This window comes from Saccopteryx bilineata, chromosome 1 (assembly GCF_036850765.1).
Source record: "Saccopteryx bilineata isolate mSacBil1 chromosome 1, mSacBil1_pri_phased_curated, whole genome shotgun sequence".
Lineage (NCBI taxonomy): Eukaryota > Metazoa > Chordata > Mammalia > Chiroptera > Emballonuridae > Saccopteryx > Saccopteryx bilineata.
The window spans coordinates 89710975-89727259 of NC_089490.1; the positions used below are offsets into that span (position 1 = coordinate 89710975).

Consider the following 16285-nt stretch of genomic DNA (forward strand, 5'->3'; position numbering starts at 1 on the left):
AATGACTTGTTTGGGTCTGCAGTGAGGAGCCTTGAAGGTTGGATAGGAGTGTGCCAGGCAGCCTGGAGTGCAACTGTGGAAGGCTGTGATGGAACGCCTAAGTCTGTCACCTACTTAGAGCTAATGGCGTCCTGCATCCCACCGATTGTCTGATCTCCCAGCCCCACCCTGGATACCCTTCCCTGTTTCAGATCACAGGAAGGAGATAAATTTTTTCCTCCGCTCTAGTAAAACCCAACTTCTTTGAGACCCCTGAGCATACACACCAAGCTGTCTCACACGTCTATGCCTTTGCAACGTGCCATTCCCGCAGCCTGGGACATCCTTCACCTTCTTCAGCTGACCAACTCCTATTTATCTGTTAAGATTCATCTTAGGCAGTGGCTTCTTCCAGGGAGTCTCTGCCATTGCTGGCCTGGATGAAATTATTCTGCTAGGGGTTCCTGCAGCCCTGGCTTAACTACCTGAGGACAGGCACTGGAGCATGTGTATTTCTTCAAAATGATTGAGATGTCCAGGGCCTGCTCTAGGCAGGGCTGCAACATGTTGGTTACTGGTCCTGGGAATGGAGAAAAGGTGCCTGTTTCTTCTTGTGACACAAGCCCGTCTCTGCACCAGAAAGGAGGAGGTAGAATGTGCCCTGCAATGTGCCCAAGTGCAGTGGTACAGTCCCCAGATGCCAGAATTTCTTTCTGCATCTCCTAATCCACTCCACCCCTCTCCCCGCTAGAGTTTTACTCCCTTGCAAGTGGTGCATGTGTGTCAGTGTGTTGACCAGGGAGGCACTAAGGCATGAAGGCCTTAGGAGATATCCCTGGGCATACTCTCTGATGGGTGGGGAAAGGTAGCGAGCAACAGCCAAAGCCCCAGCACAAGGGTAGAGAGATCTGGAGTCCAACATTATCTTTGCTATCAAGTTCATTGTGTGACCTTGGAGACGTCGCTCCTCTCACTGAGCCTCAGTAGTCTCCCTTGTAAAAATGGGAACACAGTCACACTTCTTGGGTCGCCAGCGGTTGGGCACTGGACGCGGGCGGCTGGCGTTGGGGTCAGCCGAGGTGGAGGGGGTGCCCCCACGGAGATGGAGCCCAGGGGGCTCGAGCGTCCTCTGGAGGGCGCTGGGGGGCGCTGCGCACCTCGGGAGGCCCGGCCCGCCCCGCAGCAAGTTTGCTCCAGCTGTTGAATGCGCTTGCGACAGCGGCGGCTGGACCCGGACCCCGCGGGGTGAGAGGGGCTGGGGACTGGGGAGGGGCCGGAGGACGCAGCCTGCCAGTGGCCGGAGCTCCGCGGTCCGCGGGACCGTCGCCACCTCTCCGGTCGCTGCAGCTGCAGCAGCGGAGCCAGGCGCGGCCCCTGCCGCGCGGGTGTGTGTTTGAGAGTGTGCGTGTGGCCGTGGAAGGATCCAGTCGGGAGAGCAGGCGGAAGGGTCTCGCTGAGGAAAGGACTGCGAAAGGAACGCGCGCCGGGGTGGTGAGGGTGGACGGACAGACGGCCGGCCTTGGCCGGCCCCGAGGCCGGCTGCGCTCGGCCCCCTCCCGGCGGTGGGCCCCGCCGAAGCATAGGCGCGGTGGCAAAAGGCGGGGGTGGCGGTGTCTGCGCGCACACGCTCGCTCACAGACACACACTCGGGCCACGCCACAGACACACGACACGCGCCGACCTCGCCGGGCGCTGTGCACACCCGCACTTGCGCTCACACTCACGCGCAGGCCCCGCAGCAGCCGCTGTTGGAGGCGGCGCTCGGCCCGGATCGCGGCTGGGGCTGGAGGTAAGTGAATTCCTCCGGATCTGAGCACCCGCGGCCAGGGAGACGGAGAGACGGCGGGAATGGGGCTGGAACCGAAGGACACCCCCTCCATCTGTGGGGGTGAGGTTTGGAGAGGGGACACAACAGGGGGAGACTGAGAAGGGAAAAGCCACCCCCACTGCCTCCTGGTCTGGGGATCCCTGTGAAATCCCCGGGGACCACCCTGTGCGGGGAGTCGGGTCCGAGAGGTGGTGGTGGTGGTGGGCGGAGGCGAGAGGAAGAGGAGGACGGGAGGACGGTTGGTGAGGTGAGGATTTTGGGGGAGTGGTGCAGAGGCTGGATGGTGGACGGCTGTGCCAGTCAGTGCCACACCGCACCTCTCTGCCCCCATCTTTTCGAGTCGGGGGCCCTTGCCCCCCTTTTTCACGGAGTGCTGCCGGGTCAAAGAATTTATCTTCATAGCTGGTAAGGGGGCTTTGATTCGTGCTCGGTGACAGCTCAGCGAGGGGGGGGCAGGGTCGGGCTTTATCCTGTCCCCCTCAAGGAGGGCGATGGGTTTGGTAAAGGACTAGAATTGCGGAATGGGAGTGACCAGGGGGTGGGGACCCTTGCAAAGGCTTTGCCCTTTCTCCATGGTGCTGGCTTGGGGCAAGCAGGGAGGTGGCCCCCAGAGAGGTGGCAGAAATCAGCAGAGACTACAGCTCTGGCAGGGCCCAAACCAGGGCCACTGCCAGGCTCTGTGTGTGTGCCTGTTTGTGTGTGTGTGTGTGTTTGTGTTTGCATGTGTGGACTCTAGCAACTGGCAGAGGAGGGTAGCGGGGGGGGGGGGTTGGGCGTGTTTGCTGGTGGGGTGCTGTGTGCACGTGGGGAGGGGTGTGTGTGCACATAGGCTTGGGTGCAAGGGTGGACCCTGCTCTCTGCACACACACACACACACACACACACACACAGAGTCTGTGATCTAGCAGGGCTTCCTTGGAATATTTGGAGGGGAGAGAGCTGCTGTGCATGTGTGTGGGCAAGGGCACTTAGGGAGCTTGTGTCCAGGACAGAGGCAGCCACGCCAACATGTGTCAGGCATGCCCAAGAAGGGAGATGAGAAGAGGATGGTGGGACTGATCCTTCTCAGCTTGGCAGGACATAGTACTTGAGGGCACTTTCTGCAGCTCTGGGCTCCCTGCTGTGTCCTCTCCTTCTGGTCTCCTCCCAGCTCAGCGGCTGCCTCTGGAGGGCACTGCATGGGTCTCCTTGCTGAGAGACACAGGTGTTGGGCTGGAGAGAGTGTGTGTGTGCGTGTGTGTGTCTGGCTGCGGCTGTAGGGGCTGTAGGCTATCGCTGTCTGCAGGCCAGGCTGTGGGATAGAAGCTAGGGGAGGAGCATGGTGCTGGCAGCACCTGGAGGAAAGTCATGGAGGCTGCAGGCCCCAGACTGCCTGCTCTAGTGACTGAGGGCCATTTTCACATGGGAGCTGAATCACGTATAAATGTGTGTGCTTGGCTCATACACCTGTTCTCATGGGCACCTGTGGGACATGTGTCTTGGCCATCAGTAGCGCATGTGGGCCTGTACATGTGTGTAAGTGTGTCCTATGAGAGGAATGCACATACATGCGCACACAGCTATTATCCATAAATGCCTGTACTGAGTGAGCTGTGTGTCCTGGAGCTATGTACATGAGTGGAAACCTCTGGGCCCTTGGCCCCTGGGCAGGAAGAAAGAGGAATAATTGCAAGGGGGCATCAGGGAGAAATATGTGTGTGCGACGTCAGTGAGAACCTCCGGCTGTGACATCAGCTCCAGATTGCCAGTGACGTCACTGGGACAGCAGTGTGAGGGGTCACCCCCACCAGCCGGAGTATGTGATGTCAGTGGGAATGTGGGAGGTGTCACTGTGTGTGTGACTGAGTGTGGTCATGTTGCCTGTCTTGTGAGGGGTGAGAAGGGAGGCTTTAGAAGTGAGTGGTTCCTCCCAAGAGGCCCCATTTCCTGAGTGGGTGTGGATCCCTTTTCTCAAGGCCTGCCCCCTAATGGGCCTGCCCCCTCAAGGCCTGCATCTCCTCTGCCCCCCCATATGATGTCCCCTGTCTCCTTTTCCTGTTCTGTGCCCCTACCAGTGCTGGTCCTAGGCCCTGTGTCAGCCAGGTTGCAGACCCTTGCATATGCACTAGTGAATGTGTGTGTAAGTACATGTGACAGCAGAAAGTGGCCACAGCCAGGGAGCCAGAGACTTTTGGTTTTAATCCCATGTCATCACTGTTGTGTTTTGTGATTTAGACATTCCTGTTGCCTCTCGGAGTCTTGGTTTCTCATCTGTTACCTGGGGATAGTTAGGGAGGTGGGGGGTGGATTACAGGAGACAGTAGACCTCTGGGCCAGGTGCTTGGCACATATGGGGGCTCAGTCTCCGTGAGCTTCATCCCTTGTCTCTTGTGCCCCAGACCAGAGCAGCTGCCTTCCCCTCCTACCCCCCACCCTCCAGTTTTGGTTTAAGTCTAACTTTGTAAAGAACTTTCTTTTCTCTCCTTGGGTCCTCACAGCAGTCCTGTGAGACTGGCAGGCTGGCTACTATTATGTAGGTCCTTGACAGATGAGCAAACCGAGATTAGGAAGGTGGAGTAAGCTGTTGTCAATGAATTTCTTAGTGAGAGCCCCCCACCCCTGTTCCACTTTGTGGGTGCAGGGAGACTCATTTGATTGGCAGGTCACTTCCTGCAGGGCACTCTCATTTTATGGAAGGACAGGGAACTGTGTGAAATGGGAGTGGGTGTTGGAGGGGCCAGGGCGAGGGGCCCAAGGGGTCATCAGCCATAGAAGAGGCTGCCCTTGACTCCCAGCACAGTGCTTGCTTGTTCTTCCACGCCAAAAGATTCAGAGATAGCCAGGGTGACAGAGATGGGTGCGTCCAGCTGCCAAACCTTTAGTAGAGTCAGCCTGGGGTGGTTACTGGGGGCCCTAGGCTTGCTCCTCCTGTGTGGCTCCCTTGTCTCCTGAGGTCTGCAAAACTGGCTCCAGTGACACCTCTGCTTTTTCCAGTTTGTGACAAGGGGGTCAGCCTCTCCTGACTGCGCAGGGCCTTGGCTGCTTGTCTTGTAGGCTTGATAAGCGAGTGTGAGAATGTGGCACCCACGTGCAGGGCCAGGATGACGCCCGCCACGGTTACCCTCACCCACTGCAGCTATAGGGTCCCTGGGCTCAAGTCCTCCCTTGCGCCCCCCACCCCGCAATCTGTTGTGATGATGTGCTATGTGGAGCAGTCAGCTAGGAAACAGGGTAGCCTTGAAGCCCGAAGCCTGAGATTCCTTAACAAGGGGCAGCATTAATAGCCCAGAAGGTTAACTCAGTCCTCTGCCTCCTGCTGTCCCAGCCCTATCCCCTATTAAATTAACCTCTTCCTGGTCAATTAGCACCTGGGGCAAAGGCACCACCATTATTACTGGGGATATGTCTTTCAGGGGTTGGAATAATAGAGGTCCCTCCTCCTCCCCTCTCAGCTCTGCAGACAGTCCCCAGGGAGGCTCCAGAGAGTCACCTGAGCAAGCTTACACCTGGGGTACAGAGGAAGGATGCTGGCTGCATGATGCTGCTGACAGCAATAATTATAATGATAATAATAATAATGATATTAGCTAATATTCACTGAGTCTGAGAGCCAGGCCCAGTGTGAAGCCCTTTAAGCGGCACTCGTTGAATCTCACCAAGCCTTCTGCAGCGGAGCTACTCTTAGTCCTCACTTCATAGACAAGAAGCAGAGAGGTTAACGACCAGCTCTAGGCCACATAGCCAGGGAATCAGGACTGAAAGCCCCACAGTGGGACTCCTGAATCAGCACTTAATTGTTGAACTTCTTTGCCCCGGGGACCTTTTCATCTTGGGGTATTCCTCACTGAGGGACCTCTCTGGGCCTTGCTTTGCTCATCTGTCAATGGGGGCAGTGACCCTGCTGCAGGGAAGCAGTGTGTGTGGCAATGGCTGCGAGGACAGAGGGGCGGAAAGGCTCGAGGGTCTCTTGCCCTCTCCCCATTCCTTTTGCGCCCTCTCCTCACAGTGACCTGTGACAATCCAGCAACCTGTTCCCTTGTCCCACAGCACCTGCACAGCTTGGGCACACAGTGGGCTCCCTGTGGGGCTCCTCTAGGAGATGGAGGGGACCCTGTTCTGGGATCACTATCTTCTCCAGGCCCCGGGTCTGTCGTGGCCTCAGGTGTGGCCCCTAGACCACTCTGCCACACTCTCCATCTCACTTCTGCTAAGGACAGGGGCTCAGAGACCAAATTCTGCCTTTCTTCCTGCTTGCTGTGTGGCCTGGGTAAATTCACTTTGACTTTCACGAGGCCCTGCTTCCTCAGTGTAAAGTGAGGATCATGGTGCCGAATTCCTGACTCTTCTCTGTGGATTATGTAAGAGAAAGTCAACTGTGTAGAATTGTGTCTGGCACATAGTAGGTGTCAATTAGATGAGTTCCCACCCCCTTCCCATCTGTCTCCCTGATTTCATTCCTGGTTCCCTGGAGTGGGTCTTGGGCTCTGTGTGTGTTTCCTCCCCTCTCTTTCAGCCTTTACTTTCATCTGCTGAATTACATAGAACCTGTTTCATGGAGCCAGGCTGAGGGCCTGAGGAAGCTTGAAGGGAGCCTGGGAGCTGCCTACCCGGAGCTGCAGTGTGTGTGTGTGTGTGTAGGGGGGGCCAGAACACATCTGTGTGTGTGTCTGTGCCTGTGTGTCACCTCTCTTGGGGGGAAGTGAGGACCAATTCCCAAGGCTGCCTGACTATTCTTCTCTGGGCCCAGCTCCAAGAGTCAGTCCTGACTCAGTTTTCCTCCTTGGCTTACCTCTACTATCTCTCCCCCCCCCCAATTCTTCCTGGATATTGGGGAGATAGAGGCTATGGGGTTGGCATGCCTTCTCCCCTCCCTTCCTCATTTTTCTCTTGGGGGGTGCTTATTTAGCCGTTCCCTATCTGTTTCTCAGCTCCATACAGGTGTAGACTCAAACAATATTTATGGAACAACTTCCTTTTACCTACATGCTGTTGAGGATGGACTGATGTATTTTGCATTCAGTCCACATACACACTCACATACACACACTTATGAGCCTGTCTCACCCCGGGGTAGCTTCTGGGCTGGGTGCTCAGGCAGGAATTGCAGAGATGACGTCCTGTCCTGGAGGAGAGATGAGACACATAGGACTTTTGCTTGCTGGTGGTGGTTCTTATAGTCTGTGACCCCACCCTGGGGTGGGGGCTAGTGCTGCAGGTCAGAGGCCACATGCTGAGCCAGCCTTGTAATGGGGCACAGAGTTTGGAACTGCTTCTGCTCAGGGCACTGCAGGACTCCCATGATCACACACCTGCTATGTGCCAGGCACAGGGTGGAACTCTATTATCTTGTTTAATTTTGGCTGGAGGGTTGTGAAAGTAGCTGAGGGGCCTCTGGGTCTGGGCAGACCAAGTGGAGAGAACACAGGAGCAGAGGTCTGGAGGTTGGAAAACCTGGAGTGGATTTTGGGAAGATGAGTCTGGAATGTAGTTTGGGGACCAACCACACAAGACCATAAACTCTGGATTAAGAAATGAAGCATTACCCTTTTGTCAGGGAGCACCAGAGGTCTCTGGGCATTTGTTAAATGCAGGTTCTTGGCCCCTGTCTGCTGAGATTTTGATTTAATAGGGTAGATGTGGGGCTCAGGAACCTGCATTTTTAATGCATTTCCAGATTAACTCATGCATGTTTGCTGGTTGGATGGCAGTTGAGGAGGCTGCTACATGTTCCCAGCCAGCTTCTGGACTCCTCCCACACACCTCGGGAGGCATAAAGCTACCTTCATTTTCCAGTACAGCCTCAGCTCAGAGAAGTGAGGTGCCTTCCCTTGGGTGACACAGCAGCAAGAAGGAGACTGATACTGACTAACACTGACTAGTGATTTTCTGGGTTCACTTGCTGCTGTTCTAAGCCTGTTGGAAGAAGCCCTCATTCGATCCTCAGAAGGACCCTCTGCATCATTCCTGTTGCACAGATGTGGAAATAGGCAGAGTCTGTGGTCACATGTTCAAGGCCGCACAGTTAGTAAAGGCACGAAGTGCGATGGGGAAAGTGAACCTAGAAAGGGCCTAACCCAGCATCTTCAACAGAGAGATGCCCTCCCTCTCCCTTCTTGTGCGAGGACGCCGGTGCAGCTGAGCCTGCGGCTATGCGTGTTAGCAGAGGCCAGAGGAGGGAGGAGGGGGAGCAGAGAAGCGGGAAGGAAGGCGGAGGGCCCGGAAGGCATCCCGGAGGCGGCGGCGCAGAGTCGCATAGCTGTGGCCGGAAGCCGTTAATCCGGTGGGCGCTCTGGCCGAGGCAGATTCGGGGTTGGTGGGCCGTAGGGTGTGTCTGTCCCCGGTACGCGTTCCGGACTGGGCCACGCGGTGCACCTGGGCGCAGTCCCAGGCGTGGCTTGTGCTCGGTGGCAGGGCCGGAGGAGGGGCTGGCGGGCCGACTGGGCGGGAGCTACGGGGGTGGCGGGGGCGCGGCGGGGGCGGGAGCGCGCGCGCGCGCGAGCGCGGAGCCCCATCCCGGGGCCGCGAGCTCCCCACCCGCGCTGCATCCCGCGGCCCGCGGGCTCATAGTCCCAGCTGCCCGCGGCTCTGCGGTGCCCCCGCCCCGTGTGGCCGGCCGCCTGGCCGGTTTACGCCTTACTTCCCTGTGCTTAGAATTTGCAGCCGCATCCCCTGACACTTACAGCCAATTTCACGGCCTCTGGGCTCCACGCGGTGCGCGGGATCATAAACCCGCCGGCTCAGGGCGGGGACTGGCGGCGGGTCCCCGCCGCGCCCACGGGAAGAGGGCAGAGGGGCCCATCTCACCCAGGGCCAGCTGAGTTGTTGGCAAGAGTGTGGTGTCAGGTGGGTGTGGACGGGATGGGGGGCGGGGGCGCCGCTGGTAACTGCCCTTGGAGTGCTCTGCGGGCGTGCAGGTGCGGTCACGTGCATGCTGGGAGCAGTAGTTCACCGTGTGTGATGGCATGCTTGGGGCGTGTATGCGTTGCCATTTGGGCCTGTACAGGGGCCTCAGTGCTCATGGGCAGGTTTGTCTGGGTGTGTAGGTAAAACCCGTGTCTGGGTGGGGTGGTCCACAGTGAATGGGGGCCAGTGTGTTTCTGTGGGTATACTGACATGTATCTGTGCAGTGTTCCCAGGCATGTTGGCACCTGTGTAGGTCTGTGTGTTGGGGTGGGCCCCCTTATATCTCGGTTTTGTGGGCAGCTGTGTACAGGGAATCTGGGGCTGTGTGCCCATGTGTGTCTGAGGGGGTGTGAAATTCTGATGTGTCGGTTGCTGTCCTGGTGCCCTGTGGGAGCAGGTATGTGTGTGGGAGGGGACAGTGTGCAACCTGGGGTGCTGTTCCGTCTTGTCCCTGCTGGCCATTGGGCTCAGGGTCAAGTGTGAGCCTTGTAGCTGGGATGAGAGGATGCACCCTGGGCCTGGGAGCCCTGTCCAGGTGCAGGTCCTACTGTTCCCTTGTTTTCTGCCTCTGGTTGGGGGTAATAGGGTTGAGACAGCATGGACGGCCATGTGTTTCTGTTCTGTTGCTGCTGCTGGCTGCCAGCTCTGTTGGGCCTACCTTTGTTTGTGAAGGGCAATGTCGAGGGGGCCAAGGTGTGAGCCCCTGCCTGCTGAGGAGGGCCAGGAGTACCATCTGGGTGGTGGTGGTGCAGGGCTAGGCAGAGAAAGGGGCCTCCAAGGGAAGAGGCTGAGTGTATGGTTGTGCACGTGTGTGCACAGATGGAGGGAGGCTTTGGCCAGGCATGTCTGTCTGGGAGCGTGTCTGTGCAGGTGGAGGTCGGGCAGGTATATTACTCTTAGAGTATGTGAGCACATATGGCAGGAAGTGGGGCATAGGCTGTGGGCACAATGGGGAGGGGTATGCAGGTCCTTGCAGAGTTCTGAATAAGGGATGTGCACTGGGGAGGGGTGCTTGTTACCTGCAGTGGAGGGGAGTGGGCCCGTATTGGTGTTGGGGTGACCAACAGAAGAGTGGCACAGTTGGGCATGAGAAAGGGGAGGGCTGTGTGTATGGGCACTGGGCATCAGGTTAGTGTGAGGATGTGCGTGGCCCTCCTCCCCTGGGTGTGATGTGTGTGTCCATGATTGTGAGTGAGGTGTGGAGATGGGACTATGACTTGGGAGAAACGTCCAGGCCACAGGGCCCAGCAGGAAGTGAAGGACAGGAGTTGGATAGTGTAGGGGAGTGTGAGGGCCCTTCAGCTCTCAGAAAACCTACCAATCTGTTGCTTGCTCCTCCTGCCTAGGGGCCCATGGAGGGATTAAAAGAAGTCCTGTGGCCGCTGGCCCCTGCCCTTCCCTCTGAATCCTATGGCAGGTATAGGTGGGGATGCCCCGCCCTCCACGTGGGTCTTGAGGCCCTCCCCTCCATCATCTTGCCCCATCATCTATCCCCATCTCCGTGATCCCCCCTGCCTCTATCTCTCTCCATCTCTGCCTCCATCTCCCTCCATCCCCTCCCTCTTTCTCCTCCCTCTCTCTCACACTGATATCCATTTGTGGTATATTCGGTTGCCATGGGAAACCTAAGAAAGAAGTGAGTGTACCCTTCAAGACTTCAGCATTTTTCCCTCCTCCCTCCCTCTCTCCCTCCTGCTGTCCCCCTCCCTTTCCTCCACTCTTCTCCTTCCCTCCCCTTTCTCCCCTTCGCCTCCTCACAGGAGAGGACTTGGATGAGGAGCTACCGCTGCCTGAGCTGGGCCAGGACCTGAGACCCCATTGCTATTGCTGCTGTCACCTCGGCTGCCTGCCGTGGGGACCTCCCTGAGACCAGGCCAGGATCAGAGCCTTGCTGTCCAGAGGGGCCCCCTTTACCTGCAGACCTCTGGTAAGGACAAGGTCCTACTGAGTATGTGTGAGTGTGTGGATGGATGTGAGCCTGGCTCACATGACCTGGCCTTGCCAACCCGTGATGTACCCAAGCCTATGTCCCCTGTTTGTCCCTTCCTGCCTTGTTTGGCCCTGCCCCCAGCTGTGGGCACCCACACCCTACCTCTCCTTCCCCAGCTTCCCTTCCACAGGGCCTGTGAGGCAGAGGGTAGAGTGGCAAGCCTTTTGGGGGCTGGGACTGGCCCCCTGGGCAGGGAGGAAGCTGCTGCTGGCTCAGACACCCCACTCCTGTCCCTTCACCCAGCTGAAAGGCTGAGCCAGACCTGCCTGTTCCCTAGCAGGGCTGAGGGCATCTGTGCACCTGCTGGGGGTGGGGAACTGATTTCCCGGGAGGGCCTAGGTGAACGTGGCCTCTTTTCCCTCAACTGGGGGCTTTTCTGTTATAGAACGGGACAGACTGAGGGGCTGGAAGTGAGTTGGGAACAGGGGAAACACAGGGCAGAATCACTACCTGGCCTGATCCAGTGTCTTGAATTTTGGAGGTGACAGGGAGAGCAGTCTTCTACTAGTGGGCCATGGGTTGGCAGGCAGGCCTGAAGGAGTCCTTCTGTCCTGAATAGGGCCGGTGGCTGCCCTGGAGAGGAGAGGTTGAGGCTGTTGCTGTCGCTGAGGCTGTGTCAGTGGTGGCCACGTGGAGGGAGCTGTTGTCCTGACAGTTGCTGAGTGATGTGGTTGCCGTGGAGAGGGACCCGCCTCTGTGGCATTATGGTCTCCATGGAGAGAGGAGGAGATAGGGGAGGAGGCTTGCAGACTGGGTCCAGGTGTTGGTGGTTGCTAAGGAGAGAGAGATGCTTCTTTATGATGTGGTGGTCCCCATGTGGAGGGGCTGCGGCTGCTGAGGTGTAGAGGTCCTCAGGGAAGGGTTCGGGATAGGTGGGCTTGTGTAGGGAGAGTTGGGGCAGTGGGGGTTTCAGGGGGACAGTGGAGGTGTGACAGGGGAGGGCTGCAGCAGTGGACTTGGAGTTGCCAGCACAGGCTGAAGTGGGCTGAAGTGGGCTAAAGTAAGGCACTGTGGGTGGTCTGAGCTGTGTTCCCCACTTCTATTGCTCATCCTGCCTGTCCATGTGTCTGGACGGGAGATCCTTCTGCACCGCCAGTGTCCTTCCTCCCAAGGTCCTCTCTTGTCTGTCCTTTCTTCCCACTTCTGTGGCCAATTCCTCCTGCCTCTGCCTCCCAGAGCCCCCTCCCTCTTGTGGGCCTTTGACTATAACAAGTTAGCCATCTGCATGCATGCTCCTTCCTGGCCCCCAAGTGACTTCCTACCCCTCCTTTATATTTGCTGTGCTCCGGGCAGCCTGGTGTTGATGCCTGGCCTTGAGGCATCAGGTAGGGGAAGCAGCTTTCCCAAGGTCACACAGTGGGCACCTGCCTCCCCGAATGTCTCCCTCACCAGGCCTAGCTCCTCCCCCTGAAGCCTCTGCTGCTGTCCCATTCTGAGTCAGATGGCTTTGGCACTTACAGCTGTATGTCCTTGTGCCTCAGTTTCCTCAGATATGAAACGGAGGTGATGTACATGCTCCTCAAAGTTGCTATCACTTGGGATGATTCATGAGATGCCCCTGGTGTAGTTCCTGGCACTTAATAGACTTTTCAGTAAGTGGTAGCCATCATTATCATAATGCCTTTTAAAACTGATTTTTAAAATGATTTTCTGACATGCCTGGGGAGGACAGCAGTGTCTCTCACCTGCGATCTGCCTTATTGTGCCCTTTCTCTCGTGACCCGAGTGGTGGAGGTACTGAGCCGATCTCATGGTAGCAGAAGAGGAGGGCCTCCCAGTGGTCATGCAGCACCTTGGTCACGGAGCCAGGATGGACGAGAGGTGCCTGGATCCTCTCTCATGTTGCCTCCTGCTTGCTCCAGGGGTCTGTGTGTGCACTTTAATCTGTTGGGCCTTGTCCCCCAACCTGTTGCCTGAGCCCCCTGCCTTCTGGCTCTCTTCACAGCACACAGCATAGTGGTGCCTTGGGAATAATAGATTGGGAATAACAGATTCAGGGGAAGTCGGTCCTATCAATCTCCTTGACATCACCACGAGACAGGCCAGGCAGGGGACTGAGAAGGATGTACAAAGAGAGACATTTTGGGGTTCTTGGGGTATGATGGGTAGGATAACTGTCTTTCGAGTGACAAATATCTGAGTTTAGGTTCTGACACTGCCACTTTCTGGGTGGATGGCCCTGGGTCCATTTCTTTGCCTTTTGGGCCTCAGTTTCTTCATTTGTACAATGAGGATGATAAGAATTCCTTCTTTGCCTTCCCGTTGGGGAGTGGGGGTTGAAGTTATTGCGCAGGGCCTGGCGCCTGGGAGGTGCTTCCTGGGGCAGTCGCTGTTCTTTCTAACCCATTACATTTCTTCACATTTCAGGTTGAGCTGGGGAAGAGAGGAGCAGGCTGTCCTGGGTGACCCCAAAGGGCAGAAATGGGGCCAGTCAGCCCAGACCTCAGTGCATCCCAAGAAGAGACATTATTACAGTGAGAGCCACTTGGGATGCGATGGGGAGACATAGTGAGTGTTGTGTGTATAGTGAGACCATAGAGTGTAGAGTTTGGGGTTATAAGACTTAGATTCACATCCTGATGTTGCCAATTATGGTCTAGAGCAGTGGTCTGCAAACTCATTAGTCAACAGTCAAATATCAACAGTACAATGGTTGAAATTTCTTTTGAGAGCCAAATTTTTTAAACTTAAACTATATAGATAGGTACATTGTTATTAACTTAATTAGGGTACTCCTAAGCTGGCCTTTGCATCCTCACTCAAGGGGCCAAAGAGCCACATATGGTTTGTGAGCCGCGGTTTGCTGACCACTGGTCTAGAGGGATCTTGGGAGCCTCAGTTTCCTTACCTGCAAAATGGGAGGATTAACAATGGAGCAAGTGTTACTTTAAATCAGTGGTTTCCAACCTATTTCATCTCATGACACCCCATAAACTAATTACTAAAATTCTGTGGTGCACCACAAAATTGTTTATTTTTTTGGCAATATGGCAAAAAAGAAAAATAGGTATAATTCTGATTCATTTACAATGGATGGCTGTTGTCATTTTTTTAAACTTGACAATCTAAGGAAGAAGAGGTCAGTACCTCTGACTGAAACATTCTTGTGGCACACGGGGTGAAAAATCACTGCTTTAAATGAATGCTTGTTTGTGGAAGAGACCTAGGAGTCCCTTGAATCTGCTGTGCATTTTCCAGAAGAAGGAAGCAAGGCCCAACCAAGGAGCTTAAGGTTTTATAGCAATAATGCCAACCCCTGTTCTTTATTGAACATCTGCGAGGTGCCAGGCATTTTTCTACCTGCTCTGGGTCTCATTTCTTTTCCTAGCCTTTGCACTTGCTGTTCCTTCTGCAGGAGTTGCTGTTCCTTCTTTGTTCATTGCTGCTTCTCCCTGCTTCTTGTCTGGCTGTCTCCTGTTTTGGTTCATTATCACCTCCTCAGGGAGGCCCACCCTGACCACTCAGTTTGATTTGGCCTGGCCCGTCCCCTCTTTGTTTGCTTATAGCCCCTAACACAACCAGATGCTGTTTTGTTTATTGGCTTGTTACCTACCCACCCATCACTGAGGATCAGCGCTATCCGGGAAGGAACCTTTTCTGACTTGTTCCCTTCTTTATCCCAAGTACCTTGAATGGGACCCTGGCACATAGTAGCTGTTCAATAAATATGTATGTAGTGACTGCATGGGTAGGTAACCCTGCCAGCCAGGGAGGGTCAGTCTTGTCATTCCCATTCTGTGCATGTGGAATGTGGGGCTTGGGAGGCGTGGTAAATTGCCTGGGGACACACAGTTGGAAGTAGGTGGCAGATTGGGCTGACTCCAGGTTGACTGCTTTTTCTGCTGCACTACACCACCCTGCTGGGGAGCCTGGCATTTCAGGCTAGGGGGTTTGGACTTCCCTCTGAACACAGAGGCAGGACCACGGAACAGAACTGCTCTTAAGTAGGGAAGGCTTCTGCCATGAGGAAGAGCTTTAGGTAGCAGCCTAATTGTCAAAAGAAATCAGTTCCCCTGTTCACTAGCTGTGTGACCTTAGGTCAATTACTTAACCACTCTGTGTCTCAGTTTACTTGCCCATAAAATGGAGATAATGTTTTGGCTGCCTTAATAATCTTGACTGGCTTCTTGGAGGCAGTGGGCTTTGAGCTTTGATTTGCAGTTTGGCTCCAAGGCCTTGTTTTCTGGGTGGAAATGAGCCTCTGCTGAATCACCCCAGGCCTGGGGGGCCTAACTGCCCACCAAGGGATCTCAGATTTTGACTTCTGAATAGGGTACATTTTAAGTGCTTGGGACAGGCCATTTTCTGTCCTGTTGTCATGTGCTATCTTACCCCTACCCCAACTCTCAAAAGAAAGAGAGAGAAAATCAAAGAAAGAGGCGAGAGAAGGAAACTGATTTTAACTGAATACCAGCTATGTGCTAGGGACATTGCTGTCTGTATCCTTCATAGTCACCGGGTATAGGAGTTATTACACTCTTTTTACAAGTGACTGTCCTCAGGTTTGGGGAAATTCTCTACAGAACAGAGTAGGGGTTTGGGCTCCTAGGCTCAGGCGCTCCAGCTTGCTTGTGTCAGGAGAGGGGAGGAAACAGTGGAGGCTCCTGGGCAGGGTGTGTTCTGGGGTTACCCAGAGAGTGGGCTGCTGGTCCCAGCCCCGCCAGGATAGACTTTAAAGTGGCCTCAATTTCCGAGGCAGGACCCAGAGGGGCTGTGGGATGAATAGATTACTTCCCCAGCCTGGATGCCCCCTCCACTGCTGGCAGCCACGCTAGCCCAGGGAATAGATCTGGTGTTGTGTGTGCTTGTCCCAGTGTCTCACTCAAGACCCCATTTGTTTGGGGAGGAGAAAGGGGGGTCTGTGGTGCCCAACAGAGGTGGGATTCATGGACAGGCCTGGGGGGCAGGGTAGCCTGCCTGGTACGAACCAGGCCTGGAAGAGCTCCAGGAGAGAGGGGGGGCTGAGGCATGGTCTGGGGTCCTGCTTGTGCCCTTGGGCAGAGTTTTGAACTCTGGGTTTGGGGGGGGCTGTGGGTGGAAGGGCAAGAGGAGGGAGGAGGGAGTCTTGTTCTCATGACTTTCTAGCCTGAAGGAAGTAGATCATGGGGACCCTGTCCTCAGAGAATCCCTAGTCTTAGGGGGTAGGGGGAAAACTTACCATCAGGATACTTGTCTGATGGGGACACAGTCCTTACTTCAGGGAGTCCCCATCTGAGTGGGGGTAGAACTTCATCTCTCAGGAGCCCTAGTCTGAGGGTAGAGGCACTGAGGGTTTTGGGGGCTCAATCTGCTCTCTGAATGTAGGAAAAGATAGTTCACTGAGTGGAGGCTCCCTGAGTTCTAGGAAGACTTCCTGGAAGAGGCAATCCCTGAGGACTGGGAAGGGGTTGGATTCAGGGCAGGGACTATAGGAAAGACTGTTTTGTGGTTAGAAGAAGCAGGCATGGTGGGTAAGATCCCAATTCTGAGTGGTTATGTGCACCTGAATCTCAGTTTGCTCATCTGTGAAATGGGGGCATTGCCTGGGCACTGCCTGGCTTCCTGGAGGGAGGATTGGAGAGAGGAGTACCTGAATATAATAGGCCCACAGGGTTGCCAGGGACTAC

At 55.5% G+C, this 16285-nt stretch overlaps 1 protein-coding gene across 7 annotated transcripts in view; it reads left to right on the forward strand.

Annotated features, from left to right (window-relative positions):
• Positions 1 to 1162: 1162 nt before the first annotated feature.
• The window catches only part of ELFN2 (extracellular leucine rich repeat and fibronectin type III domain containing 2), a 53207-nt gene continuing 38084 nt past the window's right edge, over positions 1163 to 16285 (forward strand). Inside the window, exons 1-3 of one of the 7 annotated variants that reach the window (XM_066258899.1) lie at positions 1577 to 1768; positions 10036 to 10106; positions 10450 to 10616. The gene's annotated coding sequence lies outside the window, so the exon portion shown is untranslated. Of the gene's footprint in view, positions 1225 to 1576; positions 1769 to 8404; positions 8630 to 8759; positions 8812 to 10035; positions 10107 to 10449; positions 10617 to 13126; positions 13188 to 16285 lie in introns of those variants that run through there. The other 6 variants (XM_066258892.1, XM_066258878.1, XM_066258910.1 and 3 more) reach the window with 6 other exon arrangements.